Source organism: Oryctolagus cuniculus, chromosome 12 (assembly GCF_051225735.1).
Source record: "Oryctolagus cuniculus isolate XC-2025 breed Fujian yellow rabbit chromosome 12, ASM5122573v1, whole genome shotgun sequence".
NCBI lineage: Eukaryota > Metazoa > Chordata > Mammalia > Lagomorpha > Leporidae > Oryctolagus > Oryctolagus cuniculus.
In genome coordinates, this window is record NC_142878.1 from 10133541 (window position 1) to 10154049 (window position 20509).

The following is a 20509-nucleotide window of genomic DNA, read 5'->3' on the forward strand; positions in this document are numbered from 1 at the left end:
GACAGCTACTGGGGCAAATAAGAGCAGGCAAGGGCATTCTCGTGGCGTCAGGGCTATTTTTAATCATTGCAATTTTTTTAAAGATTTAGTTATTTATTCAAAAGGCAGAGTTACAGAGAAGCAGAGGCAGAGAGTGAGAAAGAGAGAGGTCTTCTATCTACTGATTCACTCCCCAGACGGCCCCAATGGCCGGAGCTGAGTTGATCCGAAGCTGGGAGCCAGGAGCTTCCTCCAGGTGGCCCACGCAGGTGCAGGGGCCCAAGGACTTGGGCCATCTTCTGATGCTTTCCCAGGCCATAGCAGAGAGCTGGATCGGAAGTAGAGCAGCCGGGACTCGAACCAGCACCCACATGGGATGCCGGCACTGCAGGCGGCGGCTTTCCAGCTACGCCACAGCGCTGGCTCCTATTTTTAATCATTTTAAATACATTTTGATAAAACCTATGAGCTCTTGCTAAATACTCAAGTACACTCGGACAGTGACTGGGGACAGTGAAAGGCACACTTGGCACAAGTGTGACGGAGCCTGGAGGCCTCGGCGGCCTGGCTTCTGACCCGGGCACGTAGGGAGCTGTTGACACATTAGTTCCTTAAAATGAGAGGCAGCACCGATCACGTCCGCCACGGGTTCTGTGTCGGGGAACCCGGAGTGGTTTTACTCATCCAGCTTGATCCGGCTCCACGAGGGAATCCGGCCGCTTGGTCCCGCTGTCAAGCAAGTGTAATTTACAGGATTAAAGTATGCCCGTGTTCAGGTGCCTCGCCAGAGCCAGGGAGCGACAGTGAGGAAGCGTGGCCCTTTGAAATAAAAGAGACCAATTTTGTTTCCCAGAGTTTCCACGTCTATCTCCCCGGCCTTCTCGGTTTTCCTGTGGTATCTGATATCACAGGGGCTGGAGGGGGAGAGACGGGGAGGCCAGAGCCACTGCCTGGGTGTGGAGGCGGGACAGGGTCTCCGCAGAACAATGGGAAGTCAGGGAGCGTGCTGCTTCTCACCAGCTCCCTGGGCTGGAGGCGGGGCTGCATGCAAGGCTGCACCCCACTTCTCAGGTTCTCTGTCCCTACCACCGCCTTCACAGAGCTGTTTTTATTTGCCTAGGATGTTCACGCAAAACACAAATATTAGTTGAGTAAAAGGAATCCTATTGACCAGGACTCATTACGCAATTAGAGAATGTGAGTGTTTTATATTTATTTGTATATTTATATCTTTCAGAGGAAAATAGTCTATGTATATTATTTTTACCATTATGTGTAGAAAATCCTTAAGCAAATAGGTAATTAGGTTTAATTCCTTAGGCAAATAGGTAATTCTCAAATATGAAATGTATTTATTTATAGCTTATATCTGCACTTTAAAAAAAAAAAAGTTCTATCCAAAAGATTGAAAGTACATTTCCTTCGATTAGTTCCTTCTTTGATTTCTTGTAAAGAAGGTATAATTAGGCAAACTTGGAATGTGCCTAATAGCCCCAAGGAGATGGGCACTGATGTTTTGAAAGTTTGGGAATATTGGTAGGAAGCTGCTCTCGTCTTTTCTCACCAAGTTCAATAGCTTTGCTATTCATTTCCTGTTTCCAGCAGCCAAGGTAATTAGACCATAATGAGAGCCCTGTGCTCAGAAGAGACATCTGAAAGCTGAATCTGTTAGCTGTTGTGCAGGCTTGATCCGCGAGGGCAGGGGTAGCACTGCCTCCCCAGAGGGAGACAGCCCTGCAAACTGGCAAGTCCGTTCCCTCTGAAATGGTTTCTCCCTCAAAGGCCTCCAGAGCTCGGGAGACACAGCGACAAAGTGACGTCTGTGCTGCTTTCCAGGGAGACACGCCAAAAGATCCAGAGAGACCCAGAGCACACGACACCTGTGTGCCACCTGCTGCGGGCGCTTTCTTTCCAGATACAGTGCACACGGCACGTGGTCAGGTGCAGGCATCTTCCACGTGGATCTTGATGAACGCTCCACCTCGTAGAACCCCCATCAGTCAAGACAAACCCGGCCCTTGAGGGCAGTCAGACCCCTTCCTGTGAATGCCCCCCCCAGAAAGCCACCATCCTGGTTCACATCCCCTGGAGTGGCTTTGCCCAGCGTGGGTCTCACTGGCTGCCTGGCGGGCCCCTTGCATGTCCGATGCGCTGTGGTATTCCCCGGAGCCAAGGCACCCGCCCACTGATCCATTCCACTCGGAGGGACAAGAGGGTGCTTCCCAGGTGGGATGTTGTTGTATTCATCAGCTTTTCGTCACTCTAACAAAATACCTGAGGGTCTAACGGCACAGAGAGAAAAGGGTTAACCATTCAGTGTCAGAGGGTTAAGGCCAACACCAGCCCCAGTCGTTCCATCCCTGTTGAGGGTGGCAATCCCGGTGCACAGGTGGAGGGGGAATCAGAGTGGCTGGGTGCTGCTCAGCCCTGACACCAACCCTCTCCCCAGACCACCTGCTGAGGGCACCCCCCCCACCGTGACCAAAGGCCCCCCAGCCTGGTCCACCTCCTAAACACCCAGCTGGGTTCATTTTCACCCCCTTCCTAGTACCGTTAACTGATGTTTTGGGGGGTTAAGCCTTTAAGCCAGGTGTGGGGAACGGCCGGCCTGCAGGCCACACAAAGCCTACAAAACCATTTGGTCCAGCCTTGCCAAGGCGAGCACAGGCAGGGCTCAGTGTAATAGACCTCCAGCAGGCTAATCTTTAAGTTGATGATTCTTGAACGGCCTGTGAATGGTGTTGTAAATGCCCTTTGGCAGCAAGGAGGTTCCCCAGCCTGCTGTGCTGCATCCAAACCACTCCCCAGACCACAGCAGGTGCTCGGCCCCAGCCGCTCTGCGCATCCCTGTCCTGGCTCCGGGTGAACGCAAGCACCTGGGGAGAAACCTAGGCATGGAATTCGGGGTGATGTGCAGCAGTGGCAAATTCTATCCAATCATCACCTCCACCTCCACCCCCACCCCACCAAGGGGGCGGACACCAGGCTGCAGTGGGCAGGACGTCTTCAGTCTCATCTTGAATCTCAGCACAGAGGGCCTGAGACTGAGCAGCAGGAGAGGAAGAAAGGAGGGAAGGAGGGAGGGGGAAGGAGGGAGGGAGGAGGGAGGGAGGAGGGAAGAGGGAGGGGGAGGAGGGAGGAGGGAGGGGGTAAGGAGGGAAGGAGAGAGGGGGAGGGGGGAGGAGGGAGGGAGGGAAGGAGGGAGGAAGGGAAGGAGGGAGGGGGGAGGGGGGAAGGAGGGAGGGGGAAGGAGGGAGGGGAGGAGGGAGGGGGGGAGGAGGGAGGGGGAAGGAGGGAGGGGAGGAGGGAGGGGGGGAAGGAGGGAGGGAGGGAAGGAGGGAGGGGGGGAAGGAGGGAGGGGAGGAGGGAGGGGGGGAAGGAGGGAGGGAGGGAAGGAGGGAGGGAGGGAAGGAGGAGGGGGGAAGGAGGGAGGGGGGAGGGAAGATAAAGGAATGCAAGAAGAGCGGGTGAACCCCTGGGGAGGGACTGGCCCAGGCTGAACAGGCTGTGCCCTGGGTGCTGGGGATTTCTCCCCCCTGGAGCAGTCCAGGTGAGGGCAGCAGGTGGCGGCGGGGGCTGGCACTCCCTCCCTCGGGGTTTCCCGGCCCGTGCACGAGGTTGAGCGGCTCCCTGGACAAGTGAGGCTCTCTTGGGTTCAGGCCACCTCCAGCGCCCGGCAGCCCGGGCCCCAGTTGCCATGAGTCACTGAACCCTTCTGCTTCTGACCTAAAGTCCCTGCGTTCTCTTTGCCCAGGGATTGTTCTCATTGATGATCAAAAAGTGAACGGCAAAGGCCACTTAAGAACAGGGGTCACCCTCGTGGCCAGAGCCCCGCCCCGCCCCACCATGGCCCCACAGCCCCTGTGGGCTCCCCCCACTCCTACACTTGCTCACAGAGCCTCCAAGGGCGCTAGGGCCGGCTTGGCTCTGGCTGGGTCAGGGCCCGAGCCCCCGGCCGCACTGGAGGCCCCGGAGAGCACAACTTTCCTGGACAGCCCGAGCAGCAGTGTTCTGGTCTTCAGTGTCCTTGTGGCTTACTGTCCACATAGAGGGTCCCCACCCCATCCCCGTGACTGCAGGCCGGCAGGGCTGAGCCTGCGAGTGCTCCCGGTAGGGCCGGAGCTGGCCGCACCCCCACTTCCCCTGGGCTGGCCCTGGTGGGAGCGCCCCATGTGTCAGGGTGGTCAGGACAGCCTGGGCCCTGGAGGTACTCGGTCACACTTCTGTGCATGGGGCGGGGGTGGCGCTTAGCCAGCGAGGAGCCAGCTGTTTGCTCCCTTTAGCGCTGTCTGGACAGGTGACCCTGATTCCCACAGGCCACGCCCAGCAGAGGCAGGGCAGGCCAGTCCGCTAGGGCAGAGACTGGCCGGCTTTGGAGGCAGGAGTACGCCGGCTCCAGCTCTCTTTAGGGTGACACTGCCTTGACGGGCAGTTGGGGTGGCGCCCTCTCTCTGCTGTTGGTGGCGGCCTCGGGCGCCTCGCTACCTGTCACCCCCTGGGCTGCCTGAGCGTGCCCATGGGGCAGCAGCTGTTTTCCCCCAGAGGTGATGAGGGAGAGAGAAGGAAGAGCCAGCACGGAGCCACAGGGCTGCCCATCACCCAGCCTCAGGGCCCGGGATGGCTCCTCCCACCTTGCTCCACGCACAGGAAGCCCGGCGCCCAGTCCAGGCCACACTCGGGCATGGGTGAATTAGGCTCCACCTCTCGAAGAGAGGGGTGTCAATGAATCTGGGGGCACACTGAAAACCCACTGCACCTGCACAGCTCCCCAGGCTGCTGAGGGCAGAGAGGACCCACCCGCAGGGCTGCCTTGTAACTGGGGCCACTCCGTCTGTCCCTGTCCCTGTCCCTGTGCCTTTCCACACAGTCTCGGGTCAGGGAGGCCCCGGGGCGGAAGGGCGGCAGAAGACATTTCCCGGCACTCCCATTCTGGGAGCTGGTGGCTGCAGCCAGAGCGACGCGGGTGGGGACAGCAGGGAGCCCCGTCCCCCTCCCCCAGCTCTGCCCACACCGACGGTGGGGTCCGTGTTGGGTGATGAGTGCGGAACCTTTTCCGGGGAAGCCCAGGGGCGCTGTGGGGTCACTGGGCCTCCCCGGGCTGGGCGTGGGGCCCAGAGGCTGGGAGAAGCCTTCCCGGAAGTGAGCCGAGGTGAAGGTGTTAGGGACCCACCCTCGCGAGCCGGGGCTGACGCCACAAAGTCAACAACCGTGGACACTTTGCTTTCTGTTCCAGAACCACCGAGAATCTGGGAAAATTACCGTCTGGCCACCCAGAAAACAAAGGCCACTTTGCATTTTGTTTTCTTTCCTTTTCTTCCCAGATCACTGCGCGGCTCCCCAAGGGTCTGCTGTGGTTTCGAGCTTCCTCTGCAGGCTCGGCTCTTCAGCAGGCATCCCCGCCCTCCCTGCCTGTCCCCGCAGCCCCCCCCCCCCAGGCCCTCGGGGCCCCAGCTCCTCGTTAGGAAGTGTTGGGAAGTTGCTGGAGTGAGAAATGAGCCTCTGAAAGCCCCTTGTCCTAATTAAACTTCCACAAAGAGAGTGACAAGAGGCGATGGGGAGGAAACACGTCCACCGCCGAGGTCCGCGCCCCGGCCCAGGGCGGGTGCGGCCTTTGTCCTGCAGAACAAAAGCCCGCTGTCTTCGAGAGTTAAACCCCATCAAACTTCATCAGGCCCAGGTGCAAAAACCCACCTCCCAAAGGCCGACCCGGCTTATGCCACCTTTCCGGGGCCGCGATGGGCGCCAGCCGTCAGCCCACATCAGGGCCTGGCCCACATCAAAGCGGCGCCCCCTCCACCGACGGCCTCTGGCCTGCCTGCGCCCAGCGCCTGCCTGGTGAATTAGGGCACAGAGCCCCGAGGCCAGCCGGGCCAGCCAGCGGTGTTAATGAGGAAGGAAGGCCCGGCCCAACCTGGGCCTGCCCCGATGGCATCATGCTGTGGCTGCCCCAGACTCCATTTCCCTGGCAGCAACACCGAGCGGAGCTTCCTGGGAAGAAGACACAACGCCTCCCATTGTCTCGTGGCGCCTGCACCGGCCCAGAGCTGAGGCCGCCCCGGGAGCCATGGCCCCGGGCAGAGGTGCCCGGCAGCCGTTTCTCAACACAGCCGTTGTTTCTGAACCAGAGACCCAGAGCCGCGAGGCGGGGCCAGGTCCCTGGAGGAGGACGAGGAGGACGCGGTGGGGAGTTACCCAGGAGTCCCTCAAGGCAGCCTGGGGACCCTGGCGGGGGATGGGCTTGCTGCCCCCTCCCGGGGGCTCTGCCAGCTGTGAGCTGTGGGCTTCGCAGCCGCCTCTTCTGCCTCTTCCCAGGCACCACCCGGGCCCCAGAGCTGGCGCCGCTCCCTGGAGGGCACCCCGTGAAAGTCCCCGGCCGTCCCCACGTGCATCTCTGCCTCCCATGCACGATCTGAGGAGCAGAGGGGGCTGGGGGCAACCTGAAGGAGGTGGCCTGAGGCCTGGGAAGGAGAGGGGTCAGCAGAGGTGAGAAACGGGGACAGAGTAGGGGTGGCTACTGCCCTGTGCTGGGCAGGAGGCAAGAGGTTGCCCCGGAAACTCCATCTCCCACCCCTTGAGGCTCCTGCACTCTGGAATGTTCCAGGCCACTGAGAATCTAGGTGATCAAGATGAACCCCCTCTTCCACGGCTGGTGAGACCCATGCCTGAGCAAGCGAGCGTGATCGCACAGTGGGCAGAGCGCCCCCGCGGTTCCAAGGGAGGCTGAGGCAGGAGCAGGAGGAAACAGTTTGTGCAGAGCGGGCCGGAGCTGTAGCACCGCGGGTTAAGCCCCACGGCCTGGACACCGCCTTGCGGTATCAGAGCGCTGGCTCAAATCCCGGCTGCTCTGCTTCTGATCCAGCTCCCTGCCAATGCGCCTGGGAAGGCAGCGGAGGATGGCCCAAGTGCAGTTGCAGGCTCCTGGCTCCGGCTATTAGGGATGGAAGATCTCTCTGTCCCTGTAAAAGGAGCGTGGACCCAGCGTGGACCCAGCCCAGCTGCCCCCGCCCCCTCCCCGTTGCAGGCTGCTGGCTGGGGTGGGGGCGGAGCATGAACACAGATGAAGGCACTCTTGGGGCCCCTCACAACCAAAGGCACTCACGGAGATCCGTCTTGGACAGCAGCGAGAGTGAGGTCACTCGAGAGGTATTTTGTCGTGTGTTTCTCTTTAAATATGAACATGTATGGGGGGGGCGGTGCAGAGCCCGCCCGAGGATGCCTTGGCTCGGGCTCAGCGAGATGAAACGATTTAACCTCGCCTTAGACCACTGCATCTAAGGCAAGGCCTTCCAAGAAACCCGGGGCGGCCCCGAAGCCTGAGGATCACTCGTGGACATGCTGCCCCCGGAGCACGCGTGGGTACGCAGGGCGCCAGCCCCAGCCACGTGCTTCCGCCTTCCCCCTCCCCCTCCCAAACCACGCATTCCCAAACAGCACCTGTGTGAGGCGTGGGAGGGCTGTGTCAGCTGTGGATCCGAGGTGTGCGGCCACCGCGGGACGGAGAACACACACACTTCCGGTGTTGAGGTAACCGCGGGGTGGGAACCCCAAGGATGATGACGTCCTCGGCCAGCAGTTCCGGAACGCGGGGCTTGCTCCCATGCGGCTCCTGTCCTTGAAGTGGGCTTGGCTGGCCCAGCTGCAAAAGGACAAAAAAAAAAAAGGAAAAAGCTAAACGAAATCAAGGTGTTGCACACTTGCCTGGCCTGCGGATCTGGCCCAGTTTCTCTGCACACAGCCCTCTCCTGCAGAACTGATGGCACCATCGGAGCAAGGCGGCCCGCGGAGTCCTTGCTTGGGGCCCGGAGCGACAGACGGATGGACGGACGGACGGACGTGCTGCCTTGCACGCACCGCTGCGTGCGTTTGCTACACTCACCAGGCACGGGCAGCAGCACGCTGGGCCCCCCGGGAAGCTCCAGGAAGCCCCCTAGCTCTGCCTCTCCACACCAGCCACCCTCAGAGGCCACCTGAGCCCACAGGAGGAAGGCCGACACCCGCCTCTCCTGTCCAGAGAGCCCTGCTCGCCCCGTTCAGTTCCTCTGCTCCCTCGTCCTCCCACTCTGCTCACAGGAAGGGGCGGGAACTCAGACACAAATGTGCATGGTGGCCCTGGCTGCTTCGCTAACCTCAGCTCCTGCTAACAGAGGAAGGGATTCCACTTAGGGGTAGGGGTCCCCCTGGACTCCTCTGGACTCCTTCAAGGCCCAGGAGATGTAAGGGGTGAGGGATGAGGGGGTGGTTCCAGAGAGATCCTCATAAGGGGATAATTAAACCAACAGACAGGCTTTCTTCTTTGTCTTTCCCCCTTGGAATTGTGGCCATGATGGTTGGTGCTCCAGCATCCATTCTGGGACCAAACTGAGGATGGACATTACAAGCTAAGATGGCCAAGCAGAAGGAAAGACGGAAGACGAGAGTCTCAGGTGAATGACCGTGGGGCCGCTGGCCAGCCCCAATGCTCCGCTCCACACTCGTGTTACAGGATGAACTTCTACCATCCTTAAGCCACCTTGGGTTCCGGTCTCCATCGGCAGCAGCTGAACCAAACCTCGCCCAACTGTCCCCGATCTGCGCTTCTCCAGAGTGCCATGCTCAGAAGCCACCGCCTGGCCAGGGCACTCAGAGCCTACACAAGGCCGGGAAGGCCGGGAGCTGCGGTTCACGGGGGCCATGGCCGGGACCAGCGCTGCACGGTGGTCAGGTGGGGAGGCGGAGGCTGAGAGAGGCCCAGGGCCCTGCCCAGGGCCCTGCGAGGCTGAGGATGAGATGGGAGCCCGGACACCCCCGGCAGCCCCGCCCACAGCCCCGGCAGCCCCGCCCACAGCCGCTCTGACATGGGCTGCTGCCTTAGCTCTCCTCTGCTATGGCGGAGCGCCCGAGGCCGGATAACATTGCAGAAAAGAGGCTGATTCCGCGCGAGGGCTGGGAGCCAGGAAGTCCCAGCAGCACAGCACTGGCTGTCCAGGGCCTCGTGGCGGACGGCGCTGCTGCCACGTGCGGAGGAGGCGGCGTGGCGCGCGGCGGGGGCCCACGGGAGCTACTGTAGTCCCTTCTGAGGGCAGTGCCCCTGTCTACCCGCCTCTTACACGCCCCGCCCTCCAGCACCTCCCTGCTGGGGACCCAGCCTCCTGCACACCCGACGCCTCAGGGACCGACGTCCGCCGTCACGGTCGGGTTTCCTGCCCCCGCTGAACACTACAGACGGCAGTGCACGGGCTCAGAGGCCTCCTCCCAGCTCGTGGGGAACCGGGGCCCTGGCTGCTGCACCCACCTGCCCGCCCACACTCCCACCCAAAGTCCTACCTCCAAACACCAGCAGCAACTGTCTTGGGGGACTGGGTGGAGATGCCCAAGCCACGGCCAGTTCAACCTTGAAGGCCAGAACTTGGCACAAAGCGCCAAGGGCTACCCCTGTTTTTCATCGGCAGCGAGGGGCCCCTGGAGAAGTGCTGCGGGGAGGAAGGGTCCCTGGGTAGGCAGGGACATGCGCACTGCGTCACTTCCGGCCCAGATGAGCGCATCTTGCCTCATGCACCTGCCCGTCCGCAATCGGGATTTTTCCAGCGCGATCTGCAGGTGCAGCAGGCCCGGGGAGGTCTCAAGAGGAGGGGTGGTCAGGGTGGGGGGGCCGGACTCCAGGGCCCAGGAGGAGCCCCTCCCCCAGGTCCGGGCCCCTCGGAGCTTGGGAGCGCCCCTTTGTCTGCCCCTCATCTGGTTTGGCCAAAGCTGTGTTGGGACGCAGGCAGGCTTCCCAGGGCAGAGCCGGCCCAGCCCCTGCGGGGTAGGGCGGGAGAAAGAATGTAATCAGAGTTATGGCTTAATGAAGTGAACCGTGATAACCATAAACAGAGAGTCTGGGATCGGGTTTGTTATTGTGTGCGGGGCGGTACCTTTCCGCAGCAACTGGTGCGAGGGTCAAGCTGGAAACTTCGCGCGTCGACAACACAAACACAGCGGCGCCATTGTTGCAGCCCTGCGCGTTCCCACCTGCGGAGGGGTGGGTGGTGCGGATGGGAGAGTCCCAAAATAAGCTCCTTCCGGTCACCCAGGGTAGCAGGAAGGAAGGCGGAGAGGGTTTGGAAGAGGAGCGAGGAAAGCAGCTCGCGGTCAAAGGGGGCCCGGGCTCCTGCGTGTTTAACGCAGTCAGAGGCGGTACATCCCGCCCAGCTCGGGGAGGAAGTGGACATTTGTCTGTTCGTCCCCTCGTGCAGGCTAGAGCAAAGTGGCCTCGTAATAGCTCGCGGCTGCATGCTGTCTCCGAAGATAAGCGATCGCTAAAAACACTGCGGAGCTGTCCGTGTTCCCAGCACCCACTAAGAGCACTCCCAGAATTCCCCGGACCATGGCCCCCGGCCCTGGGATCCAGGGTCCACACGGGAGGCTGGGACCCCCCTGGACCTTTCTACAGTGGAGTCCCTGCTGCAGGCTTTCCTGTTGCCAAAGTGGGTGGCCACTCAGGGGCCACGCCTGCAGCTCAGGCTACTCTCCCTTTGAGAACCCCTCTGTTCCCAGGAGCACCTTCTCTGGCCTGGACGCCTTCCTTCCAGGATAGACTTCCTGTCTTGGATGGATCACTTATTATTCTACCCGCACGGGGCTGTTTTCCCAGTGAACTCACCAAGCCCTTGGGAGCAGACGGCACATCCCGCCCCTGGAACTCAGTGCCCGGCTTCCGTAGCGAGCCTACACAGCCTGCTCCGCTCAGGCCTGATCCTTCCCCTCCCCGCCACAGGTTACAAACCAAGAGGGTGCTTGGCGCTCACCTGGAGGTCATGCGTCAAGCATCCTGGCCAGGAAGCCGTGCAGCCTGGGCTCCCTCCTAGCTGCGCCGCGGCCAGCTCCATGGCCATGGACAAACGCTGGCCCTGCAGCTGCCGGGGTCAGCAGCCTGTCAAAGGAAGCAGCAGCTGTTGGCGTGCGCTTCTGCTGTCTTTGCCAGGCCTGCAACATCAGGCTCGTCGCTCTAATGTGGCTTCCATCAGAGGCAGCCCAAGGAGGCACAGCGAAACAAGAGGAGCTTGTCCCACATCCCCCCAACCCAAGGCTCTGCTTGAGTGTGTTCTAGAAAGACTGTTTATCCTGACGCAGTCACCATGGCCCCCCAAATAAATGATGCATCTCTTAGTTGGGGAGCACCAGACCACCTGCCATCTGCATTTTGCTTTGTGGGGTCCCTTGTGTTGGCCCCTACCAAGCTGTCCTTGGCCAATGACGCCACCTGGTGGCTGCTGCGGGAAGGGGGTCCCTGCACACGAATAGAAAACGGTAAGGTTGGTGCTGAGAGAGGGTGGAGCTGGGTCCCCAAGGGAGGATGGGGACTCTGCTTCGAAAGGGACAGGCACGTCCCCACTGTCCTCTCTGAGGGCGCCCTGTTTGAGCTGAGACTCACAGCAAGATGGGATCGGTTATGCCAAGAGCTGGGGCCACAGCGCTGCAGGCAGGGGCCTGCAGTGGGGACACAAGGATGCCCTGCACAGCTGCACCCAGCATGCACCGCGCGGGCACAGGTCCATCCCGGAGGCTTTGCCAGGTGGGAGGAGTCGCACACTGTGGGCAGGGGTCAGGAGCAGGGCAGCAGCACGTTGCACCATGGGAGGGGGTCAGGCGCGGTGCACTGTGGGCAGGGGACAGGCGCTGGGCAGCAGTGCGGTGTGGGGCTGCAGGCTGCTTCCTTCATTCTCGTGCTCAGGCAGTTCCGCTTCCACACTATTCGTGTCTATTCCAGCCCTTCTTCCACTACCCCGGGACATGTCTCTTCCTTCGAACAACCTGCCACTGCACTCCACTCCGTTCCGTTCCACTCCGTTCTGTTCCGGTCTGCTCCGTTCCATTCCTTTCTGTTCCATTCCAGTCAGAACCCAAACTGCCTTTGACCTTGCCAGTGATGAACCATGACCTTGGAGGACACCCCATGAGCAGATGGGAGCCTAATTCAGTGCCCTCCCTCAGGGGGCCCATTTTCCAAAGAGCCCAGCCCTGTGGCAGCCAGCATCCCGTAGCCACCTCTGCACGGTTAGGCCAGCGTCACACACATCAGAGAGAGCGGCCCAGGGGCAGGGGCGTCTGGAGCGAGTTACCTAATCTCTCTGCCACGTAATAGGGGGCTGGGTCCCGCAAAGGTGACAGAGGGCAAATGAGCATCTACGAGAAAAATGCACAGTTTCAATTCAGTAGGTGCCAAAGACATGGAGACAAAGAAGCAGCTGCCCCAGGAGTTAGAATACACACAATGCCTAGAGCCCATGCTCTCCCAGAGGAGCCTGGGACAGCCCAGCCACTCCCCGCCTGCCTGCAGCGTTCACCTCCAACCCTACAGCCCGCACCTCGTCCCTGCGGCCTGAGGCTTGGGGCCTCCCTCTTGCTCTGCCTCCATGGCCTGCTTCTGCCGTCCATCATCCACACTTATTGCCGGGCTCCCTACTTCAGCCATTCTGGGAACACCTTGTGAGTCCCACAGCCCACAGGGGCCCCCATTCCAAAGTGGGGCTCTTGGCCAGGTGAGACTCACCCCCACCTCTCCAAGGGGCACAGGGCGCGACCCCCACAGCCCCAGAAGGTCCTCCTCCCTCTTTGGGGTCTTTTCCTGTGCCAGGAAGCCCACCTACCTCAAGCCCCAGCATTCAAAATCAGTGCAAAGAGCAATTTCTGTTCGATGTAATGAAGACAGCAGCTCTTCTTAGTGGCATTGCCCTGGCCTTGCCAGATCTTGATTTTGTGCAACTGTGTTGATAATGTTCTGTAGGGGTGGGCGTTGTGGCACTGGGGGCGGGTGTTAAACTATGGCTGGGCTGCCCACATCCCATACTGGAGCATCATCTGAGTTCCTGCTACTTTGTTTCTGAACCAGCTTCCTGCTAATGTGCCTGGGAAGGCAGCAGGTGATGGCCCAGGAGCTGGGGCCCTGCCACCCTCGTGGGAGACCCAGATGGATCCCTTGGCTCCTGGCTTTGGACTGGCCCAGCCTCAGCTCTTTGCAGGCCTTGGGGGAATGAACTGGAAGATCTCCCCTCTCCTCTCTCTCTCTCTCTCTGCCTTTCCAATAAGTAAATAAATAAAAACTATAAAAAATAAAGCTGTGCAAAGTCATTTCCATGGAGACTGCCGGAAGGGGCTCCCGAGGACTGGCGACCTTGGCTGGGACGGTGTTGGCTGCAGTTGGGGTCCAGGTCATCTTCTGTCTGGAAACAAACAGCGACCCAGAAAGAGAAGGACTCGAGTGAGTGCTTTGCACCAGGCCAGGTGTTGGGAGCCCAGAGCCCAGCGGCCCGGGGCGAGCCTTGGAAGCTCCTGCGGCTGAGTCCACAGAACCAGGGCAGTGCCATGGAGTCGGCGTTTCTTAGTTCTCCAGAGACACAGGTGACGATGCCACTGACCTGGGGAGCACTGGGCAGGCCCTGTTACACTGACCCGGGGAGCACTGGGCAGGCCCTGTTACGCTGACCCGGAGAGCACTGGGCAGGCCCTGTTACACTGACCCGGGGAGCACTGGGCAGGCCCTGTTACACTGACCTGGGGAGCACTGGGCAGGCCCTGTTACACTGACCTGGGGAGCACTGGCAGGCCCTGTTACCTGTGACCTAGGGAGCACTGAGCAGGGCCCTGTTACACTGACCTGGGGAGCACTGGGCTGGCCCTGTTACCTGTGACCTGGGGAGCACTGGGCAGGCCCTGTTACACTGACCCGGGGAGCACTGGGCAGTCCCTGTTACACTGACCTGGGGAGCACTGGGCAGGCCCTGTTACACTGTCCTGGGGAGCACTGGGCAAGCCCTGTTACACTGACCTGGGGAGTACTGGGCAGACCCTGTTACACTGACCTGGGGAGCACTGGGCAGGCCGTTACACTGACCTGGGGAGCACTGGGCAGGCCCTGTTACACTGACCTGGGGAGCACTGGGCAGGCCCTGTTACCTGTGACCTGGGGAGCACTGGGCAGGCCGTTACACTGACCTGGGGAGCACTGGGCAGGCCCTGTTACACTGACCTGGGGAGCACTGGGCAGGCCCTGTTACCTGTGACCTGGGGAGCACTGGGCAGGCCCTGTTACACTGACCTGGGGAGTACTGGGCAGACCCTGTTACACTGACCTGGGGAGCACTGGGCAGGCCCTGTTACACTGACCTGGGGAGCACTGGGCAGGCCCTGTTACCTGTGACCTGGGGAGCACTGGGCAGGGCCCTGTTACACTGACCTGGGGAGCACTGGGCAGGCCCTGTTACCTGTGACCTGGGGAGCACTGGGCAGGGCCCTGTTACACTGACCTGGGGAGCACTGGGCAGGCCCTGTTACCTGTGACCTGGGGAGCACTGGGCAGGGCCCTGTTACACTGACCTGGGGAGCACTGGGCAGGCCCTGTTACCTGTGACCCGGGGAGTACTGGGCAGGGCCCTGTTACACTGACCCGGGGAGCACTGGGCAGGCCCTGTTACACTGACTCGGGGAGCACTGAGCAGGCCCTGTTACACTGTCCTGGGGAGCACTGGGCAGGGCCCTGTTACACTGACCTGGGGAGCACTGGGCAGGGCCCTGTTACACTGACCTGGGGAGTACTGGGCAGACCCTGTTACACTGACCTGGGGAGCACTGGGCAGGCCATTACACTGACCTGGGGAGCACTGGACAGGCCCTGTTACCTGTGACCTGGGGAGCACTGGGCAGGCCCTGTTACACTGACCTGGGGAGCACTGGGCAGGGCCCTGTTACATGTGACCTGGGGAGCACTGGGCAGGCCCTGTTACACTGACCTGGGGAGCACTGGGCAGGCCCTGTTACACTGACCTGGGGAGCACTGGGCAGGCCCTGTTACCTGTGACCTGGGGAGTACTGGGCAGACCCTGTTACACTGACCCGGGGAGCACTGGGCAGGCCCTGTTACACTGACCTGGGGAGCACTGGGCAGGCCCTGTTACCTGTGACCTGGGGAGCACTGGGCAGGGCCCTGTTACACTGACCTGGGGAGCACTGAGCAGGCCCTGTTACCTGTGACCTGGGGAGCACTGGGCAGGCCCTGTTACCTGTGACCCGGGGAGTACTGGGCAGGGCCCTGTTACACTGACCCGGGGAGCACTGGGCAGGCCCTGTTACACTGACTCGGGGAGCACTGAGCAGGCCCTGTTACACTGTCCTGGGGAGCACTGGGCAGGCCCTGTTACACTGACCTGGGGAGCACTGGGCAGGGCCCTGTTACACTGACCTGGGGAGTACTGGGCAGACCCTGTTACACTGACCTGGGGAGCACTGGGCAGGCCATTACACTGACCTGGGGAGCACTGGACAGGCCCTGTTACCTGTGACCTGGGGAGCACTGGGCAGGCCCTGTTACACTGACCTGGGGAGCACTGGGCAGGGCCCTGTTACATGTGACCTGGGGAGCACTGGGCAGGCCCTGTTACACTGACCTGGGGAGCACTGGGCAGGCCCTGTTACACTGACCTGGGGAGCACTGGGCAGGCCCTGTTACACTGACCTGGGGAGTACTGGGCAGACCCTGTTACACTGACCTGGGGAGCACTGGGCAGGCCCTGTTACACTGACCCGGGGAGCACTGGGCAGGCCCTGTTACCTGTGACCTGGGGAGCACTGGGCAGGGCCCTGTTACACTGACCTGGGGAGCACTGAGCAGGCCCTGTTACCTGTGACCTGGGGAGCACTGGGCAGGCCCTGTTACCTGTGACCCGGGGAGTACTGGGCAGGGCCCTGTTACACTGACCCGGGGAGCACTGGGCAGGCCCTGTTACACTGACTCGGGGAGCACTGAGCAGGCCCTGTTACACTGTCCTGGGGAGCACTGGGCAGGGCCCTGTTACACTGTCCTGGGGAGCACTGGGCAGGGCCCTGTTACACTGACCTGGGGAGCACTGGGCAGGGCCCTGTTACACTGACCTGGGGAGTACTGGGCAGACCCTGTTACACTGACCTGGGGAGCACTGGGCAGGCCATTACACTGACCTGGGGAGCACTGGACAGGCCCTGTTACCTGTGACCTGGGGAGCACTGGGCAGGCCCTGTTACACTGACCTGGGGAGCACTGGGCAGGGCCCTGTTACATGTGACCTGGGGAGCACTGGGCAGGCCCTGTTACACTGACCTGGGGAGCACTGGGCAGGCCCTGTTACACTGACCTGGGGAGCACTGGGCAGGCCCTGTTACCTGTGACCTGGGGAGCACTGGGCAGGGCCCTGTTACACTGACCTGGGGAGCACTGAGCAGGCCCTGTTACCTGTGACCTGGGGAGTACTGGGCAGGGCCCTGTTACACTGACCCGGGGAGCACTGGGCAGGCCCTGTTACACTGACTCGGGGAGCACTGAGCAGGCCCTGTTACACTGTCCTGGGGAGCACTGGGCAGGGCCCTGTTACACTGACCTGGGGAGCACTGGGCAGGGCCCTGTTACATGTGCACCCTCAGCAGAGCTGCATGATGCCTTCCAGTTAAGGAGATTGGTGACTGCTGAGCAAGGAGGCCCTTTGCCTCCTCCTGTGCTCACGGCAGACATAGCTAATCGATGAGGTCTGATCCTCGTCTCCACAGTGCTGCAGAGGCTGAGCAATTCCTGGCACCTGAGAGGCGGCCGGGAAAAGAGACCTGGAGGACAAGATTCCAGTCGGAAGAGTCAGCCCTCCTGCCTGCCTGACGGCGGGCCCTGTCCGTCTTAGAAGCCCAGGGCCAGGTATCCAGAGGGCCCTGGGAAGAGTCTCCAATGGCAGGTTTAGCAGGAATATGTGTGAGGGGATGTGTGTTGGGGTGGGGACTGGTGTCAGGGGGAGGAGACTCCCTGTCCTGGGGGTCTGGAGTGGCTGAAAGTCACCTCTGGCTTTGATCAGAGAGAAGGTCGGGAAGAAGTTTCTAGAAGGTTCTAGAAATTCCACCTGGGGGTTTCTTGGCTGGAGATAAAGGAAGGAATTAGAATCTGTCTCCCTAGCAAGAGTCTCCAGTGATGCTAATGGGCACCCCTGCTCGCCCGGCAGAGACTGGCCCTCAGAGTCCTCATCCCACGAGGGTGAGCCACTACACCTCCCAGGCGGAATCTGAAGCCAACCGAGGTTAATCGACAAGTCCTGCCCTGCCTGCCCGCCTGCAAGGCTGACCTCCCCGGCCCAGGCCTGCTCATCAGTTACCCTTGGGCAATTTTTGGCAAATCGCTCTCAGAGGGTCCGTGGTGGTTTTGCCTTTGGGAGGGGCAGGCAAGGCTGAGGATCAGGTGGGAACTGAGAACTGCAGGCCAGGCAGGTTCCAGACAGCGTCCTCTGTCCCCTGCATGGGGAGCCAGGCAGGGACGGGGACCCTCGTCTGTCTTATTGTTCCTGCTCTCTCTCTCTCTCTCTCTCTCTCTCTCTCTCTTACTCCCCATGATGCCCTGCTGGGCAGGAGTCATCACCCCCATTGTCCACAGAGGAAGTCGAGGCACACAGAGATCAGGTACCAGCCCAGTGCTCCCTGGGCAGAGAGCAGCAAACCACAACAGTTGATCTCAAAGCTGGGAACCTGTTTTAGGCTTCATGAGTGAGTGGGCTTTTGTAGGCGGTCCCGGGTGCCAATCTCCGGTCCCAGAGCTGTGCCTAAGGACCGCTGAAGCTTGGGGCACTCTACTGCCAAGACCTGTTTTGCACCATCATCTGTGTGTGGGTGGGGGACCGCCTGAGTGTCACAGTCAAATGAATTTCAACAGCAACTTCCTACTCAACTTGGTCCCATGACATCTAGTGGCCAAGAGGGGAAGTGCAGCAGCATTCCTGTGTGTGGTCGGCAGGTGCAAACACCGCTTTTTCGTGGAATAAAAAGTGAACCAAAATTCACAATGACTGAAAATATCCATGGGTCTTATTAGATGCACATGCCACCCATGTGAAGCCTGTAGCCCCCAGTCTTTTACTAATATCTATGCCATTACTGGTGGAAAATACACCATATCCAATCCGTTGTCTCTTACTGGATAAACTCTCTCTGCAATAATCTACTATGATATCATAAGATGATATAATATAAAGTCAACACATTCAGACATGCTCAATAATGAGGGGCACCATGCATTTGGTGTTTCAGGATTCCCGTAGCGCCCAGGAGAGAGCTAATGAAAGTACACAGGAATCGACTTCCTCTCTGCGTGTCTGCTCACGCGATGAGACTCGATCTGCTTTGTAGCCTTTCTGGCCGCAGGGTGCACTCTTCCACACCACAAAGACACAACAGCAAGAGGGTCCCGGGCACTCTCGTGAGAATGCAGAATCTAGGGACCGTCCCTCTCTGTGGTCTCCGCCCCAGGATGCAAATAATGGCAGGATTCCCAGGGATGACGCTGACAATCCAGGGTCCTGAACCGGGGGGTGGGGGCCCAGCGAAGGGAGGGGTGAACTCCTGTTGCCATGGGGCTGAGACGGATGAACCCAAGAGTGATTTGCCAAACCTTAACACACTCAAATTATTTTTCAAACATTTGGGGTTTGGCAAAACGCATCTCACTAAGCCCCCTTTCCCGACATTTTTATACCCATGTGGATTTCAAAGGAAATTTAATATGTATGTTTCTGATTCACTCCCCTTAACTCGGCACGATTGTTTAGTGAGAGCCACTTCGTGTCCAAGAATCTTCCTGAGCCCTCTCTTTTATAAGCCTCCTTGAAGGATTTTCCTTCTAACCAGGAAGTGCGCTTTTTTTTTTTTTTTATTCCAGAACAAGTTGAACTCCAATCTCGGAAAGACTCAAGTCCAGTTCAACACTCGACATCTGAATTCTGAAAAGGCTGGAAGCCTTGCAGAGAGAACTCTTCCCGTGGCCGGACACAGCGATTTTCTGGGGGGACGTACGGCTGCCAGGCCACACGACTTCCAGACCGGCTGCACCTGGGCCCCTGGCAGTCACGTTCGCCCTCTGGGGGCCGGCCCCTTCCCCAGTGGGCTCGAGGGACGGCCCAGCAGACACCCAGGGGCACCCCAGGGCGGGGGGATTCCCCACCCAGTTGAGGCAATTCAAGCTGTGAATGAATCATTCGATTTATATCTATTCTGTCTCAGAGTTGGTTTTGTCTTTGTTTTTAAAATTTATTATAGGGTACGAATGCAGCGTGTGTCTGGAGCATTTGATTAAAGTCCAAACAGCAGTGCTGCTGATAATGTGCGGTTCTTTTTTTTTTTTTTTTTTATGAAGAAGACATAATTATCCCGTGCAGGTTTGGGAGTGCACTGTTCTTGCAGTGATGGGGTGACATTTAAACAGCCAGCTCTGTCTTCTGAAGCATTACAACCAGCCACAGGTAACAGAGAAGCGGAATTCAGAGAAGGAGAGCCAGGGCTGGCACGCTGGCTCCAGGGCATCAGGCTTCTAGACTTTTCTGTGGGCTCCAATGTCCTTGCCATCAAACTGGCTTTTCTGAACTGCTTTATAGTCACAGGATAGCTGCTGGAGCCCCAGCGCTCATGTCTGTGTTCCAGGGAGCAGGAAGGATTAACAGCCCCTCAGCAGACCTAGAGCTGTGGATAGACTTTGGTTCATTTCTCTGTAGGCACCCTGTGTGCAAGAGAGGCTGGGGAGGCTGCGTTATCGAAGCCTGCCGTTGCCTCGGTAAGGGCGGGAAGAGGAGGAGAGTCCGCAGTTACCCGGCATCGCCACCTCCCCACACGCCCTCTCCCGGCCTCAGCATGGCGCAGCCACCGGGGGAAGGCCCAGGCGGAGCTTCGGCAGCCGCGACCCATGGGGCCCGGAACACGTCCTCTCTGTCCTCGTGCAGCTGCTCCTGTTTGCTTCTGTCTGGTCTGCCTGATGTGCCTCACTCTGATGCTGTGTGTGGAAGATCCTCTCGTGGGGACCTCAAGGAACCAGCGGACCCAAGAGAAAGCAGCTGGCAGGGGCGTTGTGGTCGCTCTTTCCGCCTCTCCGGGGGCGTCCTCGCAGGGGAACACACCTGTGTGCAGGTTCCCTCTACCCCCCATCCCCAAAGAGCCCACCCTAGAGCCACGTGGAGAGGTGGGCCATGCCGGCTTGCCCAGTGCTGAAGTCCTACCCTCAGCCCAGGAGCCTGGCTTCCCAGGGAAGGGCCATGGGGAGGCATACGGGGGCCCCAGAGCCTGGCCAGGACTCCCCGTCGCCCAGGGAGGCCCAAGCCAGGAGAGGATGGTAGGAGCCCCAGCCCCAGGATGGTGGGAGCCCCGGCCCAGGATGGTGGGAGCCCCGGCCCCAGGATGGGGGGAGCCCCGGCCCAGGATGGTGAGAGCCCCAGCCCAGGATGGTGGGAGCCAGGCCCCAGGATGGTGGGAGCCCGGCCCAGGATGCTGGGAACCAGGCCCCAGGATGGTGGGAGCCCCAGCCCCAGGATGGGGGGAGCCCCGGCCCAGGATGGTGAGAGCCCCAGCCCAGGATGGTGGGAGCCAGGCCCCAGGATGGGCGGAGCCCAGCAGGTCTGTTGTCCCTCGTCCCTCTGAGGGCGGAGTTAGGTTACGCTCCGGGGAGGGGGGTGTGGGCCTCCTATTTTAGCTCAGCCTCCCTTTCATGCTTTTTACTACGCGTTCATCAAACACACGGGCATGTGAAGTGGCG

General features: G+C 60.2%; 1 long non-coding RNA gene across 2 annotated transcripts; it reads right to left on the reverse strand.

The window, feature by feature from the left end:
• Positions 1-72: 72 nt before the first annotated feature.
• Positions 73-10933, reverse strand: LOC149122932 (uncharacterized). Of its 2 annotated transcripts, XR_016218502.1 has the most exons (4): positions 10743-10933; positions 9870-9966; positions 7414-7615; positions 73-2261 (listed from the first exon to the last, which is right to left on the reverse strand). It is a non-coding gene; the product is annotated as an uncharacterized LOC149122932 (long non-coding RNA). The 2 variants fall into 2 exon arrangements; XR_016218503.1 differs by lacking the exons at positions 9870-9966; positions 10743-10933 and adding an exon at positions 9283-9843.
• Positions 10934-20509: the final 9576 nt, after the last annotated feature.